This window comes from Chrysemys picta, chromosome 7 (genome assembly GCF_011386835.1).
Source record: "Chrysemys picta bellii isolate R12L10 chromosome 7, ASM1138683v2, whole genome shotgun sequence".
In the NCBI taxonomy this organism is placed as follows: Eukaryota; Metazoa; Chordata; order Testudines; family Emydidae; genus Chrysemys; species Chrysemys picta.
In genome coordinates this window covers 70,399,126-70,416,559 of record NC_088797.1, presented here as the reverse complement: position 1 = coordinate 70,416,559, position 17,434 = coordinate 70,399,126, and the positions used below count along the sequence as shown (strand labels likewise).

At 43.6% G+C, this 17,434-nt stretch overlaps 1 long non-coding RNA gene across 1 annotated transcript in view; it reads right to left on the bottom strand.

The window, feature by feature from the left end:
* Positions 1 to 8,728: 8,728 nt before the first annotated feature.
* The window catches only part of LOC135972931 (uncharacterized), a 112,794-nt gene continuing 104,088 nt past the window's right edge, over positions 8,729 to 17,434 (bottom strand). Inside the window, exon 4 of the long non-coding RNA XR_010589549.1 lies at positions 8,729 to 12,304. This is a non-coding gene — a long non-coding RNA (uncharacterized LOC135972931). The remainder of the gene's footprint in view (positions 12,305 to 17,434) is intronic.

Genomic DNA, 17,434 nt, shown 5'->3' with positions numbered 1-17,434 from the left:
ACAGGTAGCCCGCACTGCCCTCTGTGCTAGTCAATTAAAACTACTCTGGATTTATATAGCCAGTAAGAATCAACTCTGACCCATGAGTAGCAAGTTCTAGGACATGACTTCATCACTAACATTTCCTTCCCAGTAGGAAAACAGGTTTACACAGGGGGAAAAAGGCTTAAACAGTGTTCAGATCTCTTTCCATTATGGTTTGCAAATTGGAAACAGGTTGACAGATACAAGAGATAGGCTAGTCAGGAGGACTGTGCAAATGAATCCGACAGAAATTCAGTGCATTACAGAGTGCACCCACGCTTCTGGGTGGCTACCTGGCATGTGTCTGAAGAAGAATATGTAGCATGTAAGATAGTGATAAGAAAGAATGTGGAGTGTTTTGTATATCACAGCAGCACATGCTAATAATCTGTATAGGAAGAGCAGGCTGGTGTTTCCCATTCAGAAGAGTAATCAGGTCACTTTCGCAATGCAGTTGGCCTTCGCTGGCCTGCTGCCTATGCCAGAGTCATTCAACTGATAAGAGTACCATGTTGCTGCAGCTCCACACTGCTGCCAGCTCTTGAATTACTGGGAAATTACGAGGCTAAAAGCTTATAGGCACGCAGGCAGAGTCTCAGAATTTGCCCCACATCAGACACAGACAATGCACAATACTTCATTGCTATTTGTGCTTTCTAACAGCAGTTAAAGAAATTGGGTAATTCACAACCTTAGTTGTGCATAAAGACTTTTCACTAGTTCTTATGTTACAAGAGAAAATCCAGTTACCACGTGAACAACATCAACACGAAAGGTCTGCACTGCATGGATGTGTTAATATGCTGCTATTTACTACTTCTGCTGTTGTCCACTGTCTGGCTCCTTTCAAAATGGAAATTTCCATTTAAATATTGCCCAGGGATTTTAGAAATTGGCAATCAGAAGTTAAAATAACTAATGGAATATGTGCCCCATTTAATGCATCTTGAGCTTAATTTGGGTAGAGATGGGCTTTAGTTGCAAAGTTTGTATCTGAATCTGAGCCTTCTCAAAATTTGGGTTTTTTCAAATCTACCTGTGGGATTTGAGTCTCTATTTGATTCTGGAGAAGAAGCATACAACAAAATGATGGGTATATTAGGAATGTGCAACAGCAAATAGAAAAGCTGTTCTATCAATAGGCCAAATGACTGCTTGTTTATATGATCATTTGCAAAATTATTTGAGAGAACATTTAAGGGGATTTCTTTCAAGGAATCCATTGCTGCATCCAGGGCCGGCTCTGGCTTTTTTGCCGCCCTAGGCAGAAAAGCCACCCACCACCCACCACCGCCCCCCCCCCCCCCCCCAGAGCACCGGGGGGAGGGCGGAGAGCCCCCGGCGACCAGAGCGCTGGGGGGAGGGCGGCGAGCCCGCCGCGGCTCTCCGCTCTCCCCGACCGGCCGGAGCACCGGGAGGAGGGCGGCGAGCCCGGCCGGGGCCCCGCTCTCCCCGACTGGCCGGAGCGCCGGGGGGAGGGTGGCGAGCCCAGTCGCGGCCCCACTCTCGGGCTGGAGCACCCCGCCGCACCGCCCCCCCTCCAGGCGCCGCCCCAACCACATGCTTGGTGGGCTGGTGCCTGGAGCCGGCCCTGGCTGCATCTCTTTCAGTAGCTCTTTATACATCCATCTTTTTCTACCACACTATAGAATTCAGCTGCTTAGCAAACAAAGAGACAAGCCACCCTTGCCATGGTAGGAAGTTTTACCCTCTGCATGTGTCCAGAGAAAGAAATAGTCTATGCTTGGGCCTCTCTATTTCTGTCCTTGTGCTTTCTGCAGGTTTGGGATCCTGAAATGTAAACAAATAAAAGTTCTTGCTTTCAGAGACTGCTCTTTTAACTGTCAAGACTTCCCTGGACAACAAACTCCATCTCATTCCAGAGTTTGCAAAAGCTGAGACACGTCCTTGGGAAGAATTTATTTATTAATTATTACTACTACTAGCAGCACATAGGAACCCAAATAGAAGATCAGGGTTCATTGTGCTAAGGACTATATAGATCAGTGACCAGGACAGTTCCTGCCAGAGAACTTAAAAGGTAGGTGTCAGACAGGACACAACAGACAAACAAGGGTGGATGGGAGGACAAGAGACAGTAACAAGTAAAATAACCGAGGTCAGATGAAAATATGTCCTTGTCATGATTATCTCAGGGGCCTGGTTAAGGAAGCATCTGATAAGCACCTGTTGGGGTGCTCTTTGCCACCAAGATTGCTGCTAAAACATGTCCTTTAGTCTCAAAAGACTCTTGAAACTGTTTCAAATGTCTAGTATAAGCTCATTCTGAATCATATTGACCACGCCAGGATTGAAATCTGCTGTAGAACAAATGATTACAGCAAATTTTCCAGACAGGTGATGAACAAGAAGTGGTAGGAAAATGTGCTGTGGTGAGGTGGGGGCTTTTAATTCTTCCTCTGGACAGATAGGGTTAGATCCTCCGCCGATGTAAAATCGGCATAGTTCTGTTGCCATTGTTCTTACACAAACAGGCTATGCCTCAAAGAAGAGAGAGAAGCAGAATCTCAGAGCAGTCTTTTCACATGCTACATTCAGCTGCTATAGGATGGATTGGGTGGGTGACATAAGTGAAGTAATATAAAGAGGCCAAAAAAAATGAATAAAACTGTAAATAAACTTTTGAAACCCCTTTTATTGTAGACATCCCAGAACAACCTGAGACTCTCTGTGAAACTTAATAAATCACATTTCAAGACTATTCCTAAGCACAGGGCAGAAATTCTATTAAGATTTCTGGAGTGGATAGAAAACAACAACAGAAAGCTGATTGTGAAACTGTATCATCGTACCTAGTAAGTACAGTCTATTAGAAGCAGCCCCTCAAAAGTTCAAAATAGTTGATAAATTTCTCCTTTTGTGTACAATATGCCCTTATATCTTGTTTTATATATAGGAAGTTTATATGTTAATGTTTGCATGATGGTAAAATGGAGCTGGGGCACTTCATTAGATTTGAAGAAGTGCCTTTCCCCAGGCCAGGCCTCTGGTTTGACTCATATTGAATTACAAAGCTAAACAGAACAGGAAGGATCTGTACTCCTAATTCTGTTTGATAGATCTCTTTGTCATTTTCAGATGCCAGATTGAAGATAGCTGCCTCTTCCTTGGCAAAGAACAGTGCTTTTAAGCTTCGGGCTATGAGAGAGTGGGAGTGAGCGCGCGCCTACAGTACGTGTGTAGACTGACAGTTGCATTAAGATATTTGCTGCAGTTTCCTTGAAAAGTTATGGCAACCTGCTTATTATTAGCCTTCTGCAGGTGGAGCTCGTTAAGTTGGGCAAGCTAGAGTAGAAGCAGCAGCTGAAGGTGCACTGAGCTCTAACACTTGAGAGTAATAGCATACATCTGCAGATGTGCTAGCTGCAGGAGGACAGCGTATGGGAATAGGAGGCAGATTAGCAGAGGTTAGGTGGACTGATGGAAAAAATCTTCAGGAAATTAGTCTGTTTTCTTCATTTTTTTGTCTAATTCCAAGGGAATTAAGGAGTTCCTCATCGTCTCATGTTTAATTATGATTATTGTAAGCTCTTTTCCTAATTTGCTTTAGAATTCTCAAATTGCTGAATGAAGTGGGGGGGGGGGACAAAACCACAGACACAGAGTCCTGCATTTAGGAGGGAAGAATCCCATGCACTGCTACAGACTAGGGACCGAATGGCTAGGCAGCAGTTCTGCAGAAAAGGACCTAGGAGTTACAGTGGATGAGAAGCTGGATATGAGTCGACAGTGTGCCCTTGTTGCCAAGAAGGCTAATGGCATTTTGGGCTGTATAAGTAGGGGCACTGCCAGCAGATCAAGGGACATAATCATTCCCCTCTATTCAACATTGGTGAGGCTTCATCTGGAGTACTGTGTCCAGTTTTGGGCCCCACACTACAAGAAGGACGTGGAAAAATTGGGAAGAGTCGAGTGGAGGGCAACAAAAACAATTAGGGGGCTGGAGCACATGACTTATGAGGAAAGACTGAGGGAACTGGGATTGTTTAGTCTGCAGAAGAGAAGAATGAGGGGGGATTTGATAGCTGCTTTCAACTACCTGAAAGGGAGTTCCAAAGAGGATGGATCTAGACTGTTCTCAGTGGTACCAGATGACAGAACAAGGAGTATCGGTCTCAAGTTGCAGGAGTATCAGTCTCAAGTTGCAGTGGGGAGGTTTAGGTTGGATATTAGGAAAAACCTTTTCACTAGGAAGCTAGTGAAGCACTGGAATGGGTTACCTAGGGAGGTGGTGGAATCTCCTTCCTTAGAGGTTTTTAAGGTCAGGCTTGACAAAGCCCTGGCTGGGATGATTTAGTTGGGAATTGGTCCTGCTTTGAGCAGGGGGTTGGACTTGATGACCTCCTGAGATCCCTTCCAACCCTGATATTCTATGATTCTATGACGCAAAAACCCCAAAGACAGAGCTGAGAACAGTTGGAGCTCATTGAGAGAACAAATTCATGGCTGATTTTCTCTTATCCTTATTTAGTATTTCCATCTCCCTCTCTCTGTTATTTAGCAGGTGCAAGCTAAACTCACATTAAGTAGGTTTAAACCAATGTATGAATACCCACATCTAAAACTTCACCAATTTAACTAAATCAGTTTGGCATCACACCTTTAGTTAAACCAATGCACCTTGTGTGTATATAGAAAAGACCTCTCTCTCATTTCTTCTCTCTTGATGCCTTGCATTAAATACAATTTGGTATAAGAAAATTCCTAGGCAGTGACCTTCAAAAAGAGCCTATGGGAGTTAGGCGTACAATTGCTATTGAATTTTAATGGGGACTGGGTGCCTAACCCCCCTAGGCTCCTTTGCAAATTCCAGCCGTAAAGAATGATGTATGTCGTAATGACAATACTAATAGTTTACACTTCTGCAACACCTTTCACTCAAGGGCTTCAAAGATGTTGAGAAATATTCAGCTCATAATGACCCTGTGAGGTAGGTGAGTATTATTCCCATTTGAAAAATTGGGAAACAGAGGCACATAATAAAACTACCTAACTCTTTTCTAGCACTTTTCAGGTGATCAGTATCATTAGCTCTATTTTACAAACAGGGAAACTAAGGCACAGCAAAGGGAAGTGACTTGCCCAAGTTCACCCAGCAAACCAGTGGCAGAAGAGTCTTTGTTTGGTGCCCTACCTTAAACGTCTTGCTCTAGGTCACATAATGAGTCAATGCCAGAATCAAGAATATAGCCTAGGAGTTCCATGTTTTAACCACTAGCCCAAACCAACCTTAAAGCAAACCCAATTACTAGAGCCTACCAAACTTCTAATTATTCTGTAAATTTCTTTATGAGCTGCTGGGACCGTTATACACATAATAGAAGACTTAGAGCCTACATAAAAATCTAAGATAGGAAGAAGAACTCAGCCAATCTCACAGAAAAACAGACTATCACAGATCAAGACCACACATACACCTCTCCCCCGACATAACGTGACCCGATAGAACACAAATTCTGATATAATGTGGTAAAGCAGTGCTCCAGGGGGGGGGGGGGCTGCACACTCCAGTGGATCAAAGCAAGTTCGATATAATGCGGTTTCACCTATAACACGGTAAGATTTTTTGGCTCCCGAGGACAGCATTATATCGAGGTAGAGGTGTATATAGAATTTTGCATGAAAGCCTCTGCAGCTGTTGAAGGAAGGTCATTTTGTTTATTTCAGATCAGACTGTTAATTGGCAATCAGGGTAGGACTCTACAGCTGGGGATAAGAGGAAGTTCAAAATTATTTTGATTTAAAATAAATCACCATGACCTGGAATCACTGAGGGAGAGGAGGAGTGTACAGCTGGAGTGTTTAATTGCTCCAGTTTATTACTTTGGGTGGGATTTTATTCCTGGGAGGGAGGAAGTGAGGTGGAAAAAGGGAGGAATTGATTATGTTTAAATCCATTGCTACAATATAGGGTAGCTTGTCCAAGTCCTTACCATTTTAATATTAACTAACATGGCTGCTTTAAATAAAGGGCAATCAAGTATGAGAGCTCATCCTGTCTTTAAGGCCACTGATTTGATCCTACCCAATGTCAAAGCTGTTACCAAAGTGCAACATAAGAACTTTTTCACCGCACTGAGGTTCTCAGCTGAAATGTGTTAATTCCATGGAGATTGGGTTAGTGCCACTTGAACAGTCATAGACTGGATGCAGTTTCATAGACTTGTTATGCGGTTTCAAAATACATGCTTCCATTTTACAACCATTTATTTGTGTTTCAAGGGGCTGCATATTGGAAGGTCCACAGAGTATGCATAAAATGATACAGATAAATAATGTGAACAGGGAAATTCTTAACTCACACACCAGGGTGTATCTGGAGTTGCTCTGTGGAAACCAATGGAGTTACACTAGTGTAAGTTACATCAGAATCAGGCTTAAATGCCCAGAGTTACTCACTTGAGGAACTGGGTTTGATGCAATTAATCATTTGCACACAGAGCAAGCACCCAAACCAGTGTACTAGACTAAATGCAGAAGTTGGCATGACCTCATTTTATATGAGTAGGAAGATGGCCTGCATCAGGGGAAGTGGCCTTGTGCTCTGGTAAATAGTTCTGCTTGTCTAAGTCTTTTCAATTTGTTCTCAGATTTAGACATTGGTTAATTTCTCAGCTTCTTGGGTTGTGAAGTGTGAGGAAGGGGGTTTCAACTGGAGATATTTGTGGAAACCTGACCTTTCTAAACTGTTTGGTCATTTCAAATGATTTTAGCTTTGCAATCTGGAGGAATTGATCTAGGTGAGCCAATTTATTCAGCTTCTATTTCTGGTGAATCCAGCTCTTCTGAAATGTGACTTTTCACTAATTTCATCTCCTACATTCAATAATAGAAACCATTGCAGGGTCAATGAGACTTCCCCATGAAGGTCAAGGGCCATAAGATCTGCACTTGTCAAGATAATGCATAAAACATGAGTTGCCACTGGTGAGCTGAACTCTACACCCTGGGTTAAAATCCTAAATTGTTCTACACTGTTGACAAGGTGGCCTAAAGTTTATTTTAAAGTATGTTATGTAATTTTTTTTATGAGAGTACGGTTACCATACGTCTGGATTTTCCCGGACATGTCCGGCTTTTTGGTCCTCAAATCCCCGTCCGGGAGGAAATTCCAAAAAGCCGGGCACGTCCGGGAAAATAGGGAGGGATGGTGGGGCTTGGATCCGGGCTGGAGCCACTGGGGCCAGAGCCGGAGCCGCTGGGGCCAGCAGTGCTCGGCCGCCAGCCAGCGCCACTCGGCTGGAACCAGGCCCTGAGACGAGCCGGGCTGGAGCCGCTGGGGCCGGGGTTGCTCGCCAGCGCTGCTCGCCCAGGGCCAGGGCCGGGGCCGGGCCGGAGCTGCTCGGCCGGAACCGGGGCCCAAGCTGAGCCGGGACAGAGCCACTGGGACCAGGGTTGGGGGTGCTCGGCCGCCGGCCAGCACCGCTCAGCCGGAACTGGGACCCGAGCCGGGCCGGAGCCACTGGGACCGGGGTTGAGGGTGCTCAGCCGGAACCGGGGCCCGAGCCGGGCCGGAGCAACTGGGACCGGGGTTGAGGGTGCTCGGCTGCCGGCTGGCACCGGTCGGCCGGGGCTGGTGCCCCAGGGCCCAAGCCGAGCTGGAGTCGCTGGGGCCGGAGCCGCCTGGGCGGGCTGGAGCTGCTCTGCCGGAACTGGGGCCAGTGCCCCAGGGCCCGAGTCGAGCCGGGCTGGAGATGCCAGGGCCAAAGCCGCTCAGCCAGGGGGGCTGGACTGGGCCGCGCCTCCTCGCGCCCCCCCTCCCGTCACCGCTCCCGCCCCAGCCCCAGCCTACCTGCTGCCTGCCTGTTTCAGGCTTCCCATGAACATTTGATTCACGGGAAGCAGGGGAGGGGGAGGAGCGTTCAGGGGAGGGGGCGGGGACTTTGGGGAAGGGGCGGGGTTGGGGTTGGGGTGGGGCAGGAGTGGGGCCGGGGTCCCGTGGAGTGTCCTCTTTTTGTTTTTTTAAAATATGGTAACCCTATCTGAGAGAAAGCACAGAGTGAGTTCAAGGAATGATGAGAGCTGCTTGCCTGTACAGAAGAAATGGTTGAGGAGGAGTTTTCAATGCTTTTGGTAAGGCTACAGAATTGTTACAGCCACAGAGCAGAATCTTCTTTAGATGAGATGAAGTGTCAGTATATGGATTGTTAGAAATTTGTTTTGACGAGCAATTTGTATAGCAGAAGGTTGCTACTTTTTTTGGACACTTCGCAGTTCACTGAAATAGGGGAAAGCTGAGTGCAACAGCATCCTCAACACACCAACCTCCATAAGAGATCTGGCCAATTGCATGGTGATGTTCGAGTCCTTTGTGACCTGCCCAGATGATTAATTGATACAATGAAGCACTATAGTGATCACCTTTATTTTCTTAATTGGCATACTTACTGAAATCATACTGCCTGAAAGAAAGGAAAAGATTCCCAGGGTCTCCAAAAGAAGGAACTGTAATAGCAAATACAGCATATTTATATTTAGTTTAAATATAGTCCTTGACAACAGAGCATTTAGAATGTTATAAAGAAGTCCTGTATTTTTCAGTTGAGGTTGTTCTATTTATTATGCAACATAGCACAGCACAGTTGGAAGGTCAAGGAACAGAGTAACCATATATCACACAGAGTCTTCTATGGAGGGTGGCATCTATGCTAATTTGTACAGAGATGAGATAGAGCAGGGTTAAAGGAAGTCTTTGCATTAATTGTGCCATTGCTTACACTTTGTTTTAAAGTCCTAGGATTCATTTTAAAAAAAACAATACAGGAAAAATTCTGTCTAGCAAAATATTTTATAAGTCACTGTTCTGTGATGTCATTTTTATTAGCACTGTAAGGGTTCTTTAAAGAATTCTTTTAACTATATCTACATACCATTTAAGATAAGTACCCTGTTCTTGCTCCCCCCCACTCCCACAATATAGAATAGATCTAAAACTCTACCTCATCTAAAATTCTTGCTGATTTCAGTTATGAGCAGATTGTGAGCTCTTGCACTGTCACTATGAGCACGAAGTCAGTGTTACTCACACAATCTGTCTCAATGAAGTCACTGCCACTAAGTACTGTGGGGTCCAAGGAAAGAATAACTCCTCCTCTTCCAGGTACCTCCAAAACCATTAACACCCTCTACCCTGCCAGCAGGAGCAGAGCTGGTGAACACATGGATACACTGCCCTGCCCTCAAAATGCCTCTCTGCTTTGGGGGACTGGGAGCATGCCATGTTTTTCAACATTCAGGGCAGGGGCCTCATGTGCTGCCTCAAGCACTGCTCTTATTTCCTTGCCCCCATGCAGCAGAATCTCACTCATTCTATCCCTCTTCGGCCCCTCCATGTCCATGAAAGGGGCAGAATTTGCTCCCACTTCAAGAGTTTCAAGATTTGGAACTGGATACACTTGTTGCAATGAACTCACTGATGTAAAACTGTGATGACTGTAGATACACTACACATTACGGCACAATGTATTAGTGAGGCAATGTATATTTATCTGGTAACAGGGAAGCTACAACTTCTCTGTATGAGGTACATGTGAGCTTTAGTCAGCAACTTACTCAGCATTCCCAGAAATAATCTGAGCCAAGCAACTTTGGAAAACAGTCAGCCAGGCAAGGTAAAAGCCGGTACATTTTATAATAGTACATCAGCAATGATGGGAAGCAGTGTGTTATTAAATCAAATAGCAGTAACACATGGCAGTGCTTGGCTTCCAAGAACACCCAAACACCTGTAATGCCCAAAGAGTACAGCATCCAGAGAAATTAATAAAAATAATATGGGGATAGGCCACACTTTGTCTCATCAGCATGATGTCTGGTGTCATGGTTGTAAAGAAGAAAATCAAGTATTTCAGCTGTCATGAAAAGAACTTGAGAGAAACTGTGGAGAACTTGTTGAATGGGATTTTCAAAATTTACTTTAATGGGAGCAAAGTTTGGCCAACATTGGATAATCTTGAAAATCCCACCTGTTCCATCAAATGGTGGACTCATTATCAGATTATCATATTTCATTACTGTGCTGTAGATTTTCCCAGGTAGATTTCACCCCTCATAGAACACTTAGGCATGTATTAGTGATTCATGAATATATATATCCAAGTCAGTTGGATGGCTTACCACTCCCTCCTTTCTATCTTTTGTGTGGTCCCAGAGAGCAATGGAAAAGGTGGGAAGGCACATAGCACAAACATAGCCTGACCCTGCAAGACGCCATTCATGGCTTCACATCCCAGGTCCTGACAGGAAAGGCCACAGGGCACTTCATTGCTGTTTCCTGCTACAGAGAGATCCATCATGAGCCCACCAAATTTACTTACAACACGTGAAGATTTTTCTAGTTACGTGTTCCACTCTGCTTAATCCAACTGCTACCATTTAAATCTTGGTGTCCATCTCCCCTGCAATGGGCAGAGCACAGAGACATAGGAAGCTATGCTCCATCCATGACAGGAGAAGTCGATATTTTCTCTGGGGTAGGGCTGATCATGTACTTACAAAAACACCATCACACACATTGACAGTCATGACCATAACAGGTCTCTTATCCATGGAAGGAACAGTGCTCCAAGACATCAATGAATCACGGTACTCCAATTGGTGGATGTTTTGTTCTCCCTGTTTCTTGTACCATTCCTGACTGAACTCAGACCTTCTATTATCCCCAGCTGTCATCTAACAAAGCTCACTCTACTTAGTTTGCTAAGAGTGAAAGTCTCTCTCATTTGTAAGGGGCTGTGTGCTCATTCAAGAGCCACTACTCCCCCATGAGTGGTAAGGACTTCAAGTTTTAGGTATCATCCCAAAGACAGTATCTGCAGCAGCAAAGTTCACTTTCTCCTTATACCAGGGCATTGGTGCAATACTTACTCAAAGGCATGACTGTCACCAGTAAATCACCATGTTCTCTGGAGGTCTCCCATCCAAGTTTTAACTATACTCAATCCTGTGTATAGCTTATGAGATCAGATGAGATCCCACTCTGAGGTGGCATGGATAGCTTTATTGTGAAAGTGAACAAAACTATGCTATTAAATGTGATGTTTTCATCCCTAGTTGCCACTGGACATAACCAGCTGTAAATGTATCTCTTCATTTTGCAGGCACCACTATTCACTACTAAAATATATAAAAGAGCTCATATGTTTACATGAACTTCATCATTTAGCTTATTTCGTTTCTGTAGATAGTTCCAGACAGGGTGATCCCTGGTAAACAAAGGATACCTATATGGAACTCAAGTTGTATGGGGAAACCTATTTGCTTGGCTGTAATTAGTAGGTTTTTTCCTTTAATAAATGTCTCCTCTGTTTAAGACTGTGATTCCATATTTCATGGCAACAACAACTAAGGACCTTTCTATGCCAGTGAGATACTCAGATATTACCATCAGGAGTTCCAGGACAACACCCTGATATAGATATAGGTAACAGTGAACCATGTGAATAAATGCACAAAATCTTGCTTCTCATCACATTTTCCATTATTGCTGCTCCAAAGTATCCAAGGAAGACTGAGTGAAACATTTTATAGTAATATAAACAGAACTCTAATTTCATTTAAACATAATTTTGGCATTTTGATCAGTTAACATATCATGGGTGAGTGGGAATTCATTGTCTGGGATATTTTCTATAACTTAGTAACCTGCTTTGGAAAGAGATTCACTGAGTATTTCAGTGGAAAAGTACACATCTTTATTAGAAGTTTTCTCTAATGTGCTAGAGCACTGGGACTTGGCATGCCTGCCTATTTCTCATCTAATAAAAAAAAGAGATGATTCATTGTTAATGGAAATGAGTCCTCAAGTAAATTGCTGCCTCTGCTACGCTTTGGTATTTGTAAGCAATAACTGGAAGCTGTTGTACATTTGCCCTGGCCTGCCGTACATTTGCCTAATGTAAGGTGAAACAGCTGTTTTTCACCTTAGAAGAGTCTGCACATCAGTGTTGGCAAGGGGCTTTGAGATTGTGTGAATACATATATAATTTTTTTAAATAAAGGCAGTCCTGTGAAAACTGCTGACCATGGTACTGCATCAGTGAATAAGCTAACAAATAGGGTTAGCCAGAAAACAAGAAGTCTGTTTCGTGAAAAATTGAGCTTTTGAAATCTATTTTCGTTCCACATCTGATTCAGAGCAGGGTCTTGAACCGGAGTCTCCCACTTCCTAGGCAAGTGCCCTACCCACCAAGATATTGGCTTTTCTGGAGAGAATTTCTCTCTTTTTTTCTCAATTGCATCCTGGTCTTGAGAAAGCTTCCTAAGGAAAAAAAATTGGTTTTAATGAATTGGCATTTTCTGACCAAAAAAAAGAGTTTAATTGAAAAATTCCCGACCAGCTCTACTAACAAGTAATAAATTACAGTGATCTCCATTAGCCCATAGGCTAGAAGAAGCAACTTCTCATTTGTACAAGAGGAGAGGATAAATGGTCAAAACAGGCCTTTTCTACCCATAAATTAGGATTCATTGACCCAGTTTTGGATCTTTCATTAATCCATGGGGCAGCTTCTGTTTTTGTCTGTTGTGTTTGAGGTACTGGTATTGGAGAGTTGGTGGTGAATTAGAAAAACAACTTACTATATTAAAAGGGAAATTAAAAGGAAATTAATTCATCTATTCTTAAAAGAAACTGCAAGTGACAACAGAAGAGGGAAATTTCCAATGGTGTCTAATGCCACAAGAACATTTTCTGCCAAAATTCTGACATATTATGATGTTAAAAGCATTGCGACTTCAAAACAAACTCTCATTGGCAGATCATCCCTCCTCTTGAACTTCTCCCAACCCCACAGGAGTATTATTCTTCTGCCTATGGATGCAGTAGCCTTCTACACATTAATCCTTTCATGAGCATCACATGCATCACAATTTAAATGGGAGTTGAGTCTGAATAGGACCAGTGGAAGCATGGCCTTAGTTTCTAGCTCATGTTTTCAATGCAATAGTCCCATTTTTAAGAAAGCTTTGAATATGGAAATCCCGCCCCCCCCCCTCCCAATGTAAATATTAAGTTGCTTAGCTACAGTTAGAGATGAGTCTGACCAGAGCTCTTGGGTTGTTGAAAGCGCAAACTCAGATCTAAGTTTTGAAGGTGATATTCTAAACACCCTGAAACTCTGGGTGGTTAGAATCTGGATCTGATTTTTATGGTTTGTGCATTGTGTAGGAGTTTTCACGCCAACAACTGCTGCTGTGAACTAATACTGGCAATCACATCGTATTAAAAAAAATGTCCTTCAAGATTAAGCGTCTGAGCTACAGGGCAGATTGCATCCCTCTAAACTCAATTCCTTCTTCTCTTGATGAATGGCCCCAGCTTCTTTATTTCAGTTTTATATCATTATACTCACCTAGCCAGCTGAGGCTCATTTCAGACCAACTCATAATTGTGATTCATTTTTCTTGTGGAATACGGAGAAGTACATTATGAACTAAACACAAACTGCAACACATTTTTTAAAAATGATCTAAACATTCACGTCCTTATTGTTCTCATTACCTGCTTTCTTCTCTTCCTTCAGACCAATATTTTTATGAAACATGATTTATCACAGACTGCTCATGTACATGCACAGTTCCTGAAACGTGCAATGTAATATTCATTCTCAATAGCATGTAGTTTTGTATTACCTAGGCAGACAGACCACTGCTGAATAATACATGTAGCAGTAGTATGCATATCCAAAATATGAGACTCATCATTCCAGTAAAGCTTAGAAGATGGGATCTTTAATCTTACATTTAGGACTGATTCGTTGATAAAAACCTTCCATTTGTAACTGTTTATACTGTTTTGCTTTCACATACAATAGATTAAATTTTACTCCATGGTCTGACTGCCTTTTTCCTCCCAACATAGTGTCCGGTTATCAAAGTATTATCTTACACCCAAGTTAGCCCCACAAGAAAAAAATGAATATGCATGTATGCAAGTAGTCATGTCATGAGCCTTTTATTTGTACAATACTTCTATTTAGCATCTTATATGGATGTTCATGTAATAATGTCTATGATACAACTGGTAGGTTGGGTCCTGGGCTGGTGGTGGTGGTGTTCCTAACCGTACTTCCCCTTGTAGACTGTTCTTTCCCCCGCACCTCCTCCAGTGGTCATTTGGCTAAATTATACTTATTTGGTTCTTTTCATCTTTCATTGCAAGTCAACGACTCTCTAAATATAATCATTTTTGTTGCTCAAAAGGTTAAAGTGTTAAGTTTGGGACAATACTCAAAAGTTCATATGCTTATACCTGCCTTTTGGATCTGCCCCACATAACTGAAATGTTTTCCAGACAAACTATGAAAACAGCCTCTCTCATAAGTATTTTATCCTGTACCAGGCAGTGTGGAGATGCACAAAAATTAACATTAAAAACCCAACAACAAAACATTTTCAAAGATCAAATAGAAGTTTGATTGCAATTCTGTCCTAATTTGGGTCAAAGGCTCAAGTCAGTTCTTATTTTATCTGAACTGGTTTGCCCATCTGTGCCTCAGATTTCATTAGGACACATCAGGCCAAATCCAGCTGTGGCATATCCAGGCAAAACTCCACTGAGTACTTCAATACAGAAATGGTTGGTGCTAACGGTGGAGATTTGTTTAGCTCCACAAACTCTCCCACTAGCTGAAAGATGACAGTGCTGACTGCTAGCTGAAGCCAGATGTAGCAGTCTGTTACACAGAAAGATTGAAGAACATTTGAAGATCTCTCAGTGGGGAAAATTTTCCTTGGATCTGTGAGCAAACAGCCAGTTAACCACTAAAACCACATGAGCACAGCATAAATAGATTAATGAGAAGAAAGCTTTTTCCAGATATGCTTAGTCTTCTCCAATATATAGATCTACTGTTGTTTTAATATTGGGAGAAGCAGTTGGGATGAAATGAGTTCAAAAACTTATTTTGTTTCATTAAAATATTTTTCCTCATCTGCACATCAGATTTTGTAGTTGTGACTTCCAGAGTTTTACAAGCAAAGGATTGTTTAGGCTGAATGTAAGGGAAATCATGCCTCATCAATCTACTAGAATTTGAGGGGGTCAACAAGCACGTGGACAAGGGATATAGTGTATTTAGATTTTCAGAAAGCCTTTGAAAAGGTCCCTCACCAAAGGCTCTTAAGCAAATTAAGCAGTCATGGGATAAGAGGGAAGGTTCTCTCATGGATTGATAACTGGTTAAAAGATAGGAAACAAAGGGTAGGAATAAATGGTCAGTTTTCAGATCAAGAGGGATAAATAGTGGTGTCCCCCAGGGGTCTCTACTGGGACCAGTCCTATTCAACATATTCATAAATGATCGGGAAAAAGGGGTAAAAGGTGAGGTGGCAAAATTTGCAGATGATACAAAACTACTCAAGACAGGTAAGTCCCAGGCAGACTGCGAAGAGCTACAAAAGGATCTCAAAACTGGGTGACTGGGCAACAAAATGGCAGATGAAATTCAATGTTGATAAATGCAAAGTAATGTACATTGGAAAACATAATCCAAACTACACACATAAAATGATGGGATCTAAATTAGCTGTTACCACTCAAAAAGGAGATCTTGGAGTCATTGTGGATAGTTCTCTGAAAACATCCACTCAATGTGCAGTGGCAGTGAAAAAAGCAAACAGAATGTTGGGAATCATTAAGAAAGGAATAGATAAGAAGACCGAAAATATCATATTGCCTCTACATAAATCTATGATACGCCCACATCTTGAATACTGTGTGCAGATGTGGTTGCCCCATCTCAAAAGAGATATATTGGACTTGGAAAAGGTTCAGAAAAGGACAACAAAAATGATTAGGGGTATGGAACAGCTGTCGTATGAAGAGATTAATACGACTGGGACTTTTCAGCTTGGAAAAGAGATGACTAAGGGGGGATATGATAGAGGTCTATAAAATCATGACTGATGTGGAGAAAGTAAATAAGTAAGTGTTATTTACTCCTCATAACACAAGAACTAGGGGCCACCCAATTAAATTAATTGGCAGCAGGTTTAAAACAAACAAAAGGAAGTATTTTTTTAAACAACATACAGTCAACCTGTGGAACTCTTTGCCAGAGGATGTTGTGAAGGCCAAGACTATAACAGGGTTAAAAAAAAGAACTAGATATGTTCATAAAGGATAGGTCCATTAATGGCTATTAGCCTGGATGGTATCCCTAGCCTCTGTTTGCCAGAAGCTGGGAATGGGCGACAGGGGATGGATCCCTTGATGATTATGTTCTGTTCATTCCTTCTGGGGCACCTGGCATTGGCCACTATCAGAAGACAGGATACTGGGCTAGATGTACCTTTGGTCTGACCCAGTATGGCCTTTCTTTTGTTCTTAATGCGATGAAAAGTTTCCTCTGGGCAGAGGTGAAAGTAAGCCGGTACAGCGTACCGGCAAGAGCTAGTACACCATGCCGGACCGCACCGGCTTCCGCAGTAGGGATTTAAAGGGCTCTGGGCTCCCCACCAGAGCCCTTTAAATCCCACCCGCAGCTCCGGGAGCTGGGCTGGGGCCGGGCTTTAAAGGGCTCAGAGCTCCCCACTGCAGCGGGGAGCCCAGAGTCCTTTGAATCCCTCCCGCAGCTCCGGTGGCTGGGCTGGGGCTGGGATTTAAAGGGCTTGTGGCTCCCCAGCAAGGCTAGGGGTTCCCCGCAGCTGTGGGAACTCCGGGCCCTTTAAATCCACGCCCTAGCCTGGCTGCCGGGCTGGGGCTGGGATTTAAAGGGCCCGGAGCTCCTGCTGCTGCGGGGAGCCCCGAGCCCTTTAAATCCACCCCGCAGCTCTGGCTGCCGGAGCTGCAGTGGGGATTTAAAGGGCCCAGAGCTCCGCGGCGGCCGGAGCCCCAGGCCCTTTAATTTGCCCCTGAGCCCTGGGGGCTCCCAGCCACCCCTGAAGCTGGGAGCCCTGGGTTGGTTTAAAGGCCCAGGGGCTCCCAGCCACAGCCGGTGCCCCAGGGCCTTTAAATCTTGAGAGGCTCCGCCTCTTCTGGTTCAGGCCACGCCTCTTCCAGATGAGGCCACGCCCCCCAGGACTCCAGCAGTACCGGTAAGTCCTGTAAGTTACTTTCACCCCTGCCTCTGGGTGGGATCTATTGCTCTGCAGATCACAGTCTCCAAAGAGAAGACGACAGACTTTCCATTGCTTGGGTTGTTTAAATTTGGATTTTGTGGGAAGAATTCCCGTACTGGCACAAATGAATTAGATACCTAAACAGATAACATAAGAACGGCCATGCTGAATCAAATCAAAGGTCCATCTAGCCCAGTATCCTGTCTTCTGACAGTGGCCAGTGCTTCAGAAGGAAGCTTCAGGTGCTTCAGAGGGAATGAACAGAACAGGTAATCATCAAGTGATCCATCCCCTGTACTTCACCTTTAAATTATAGCATTCTATATTA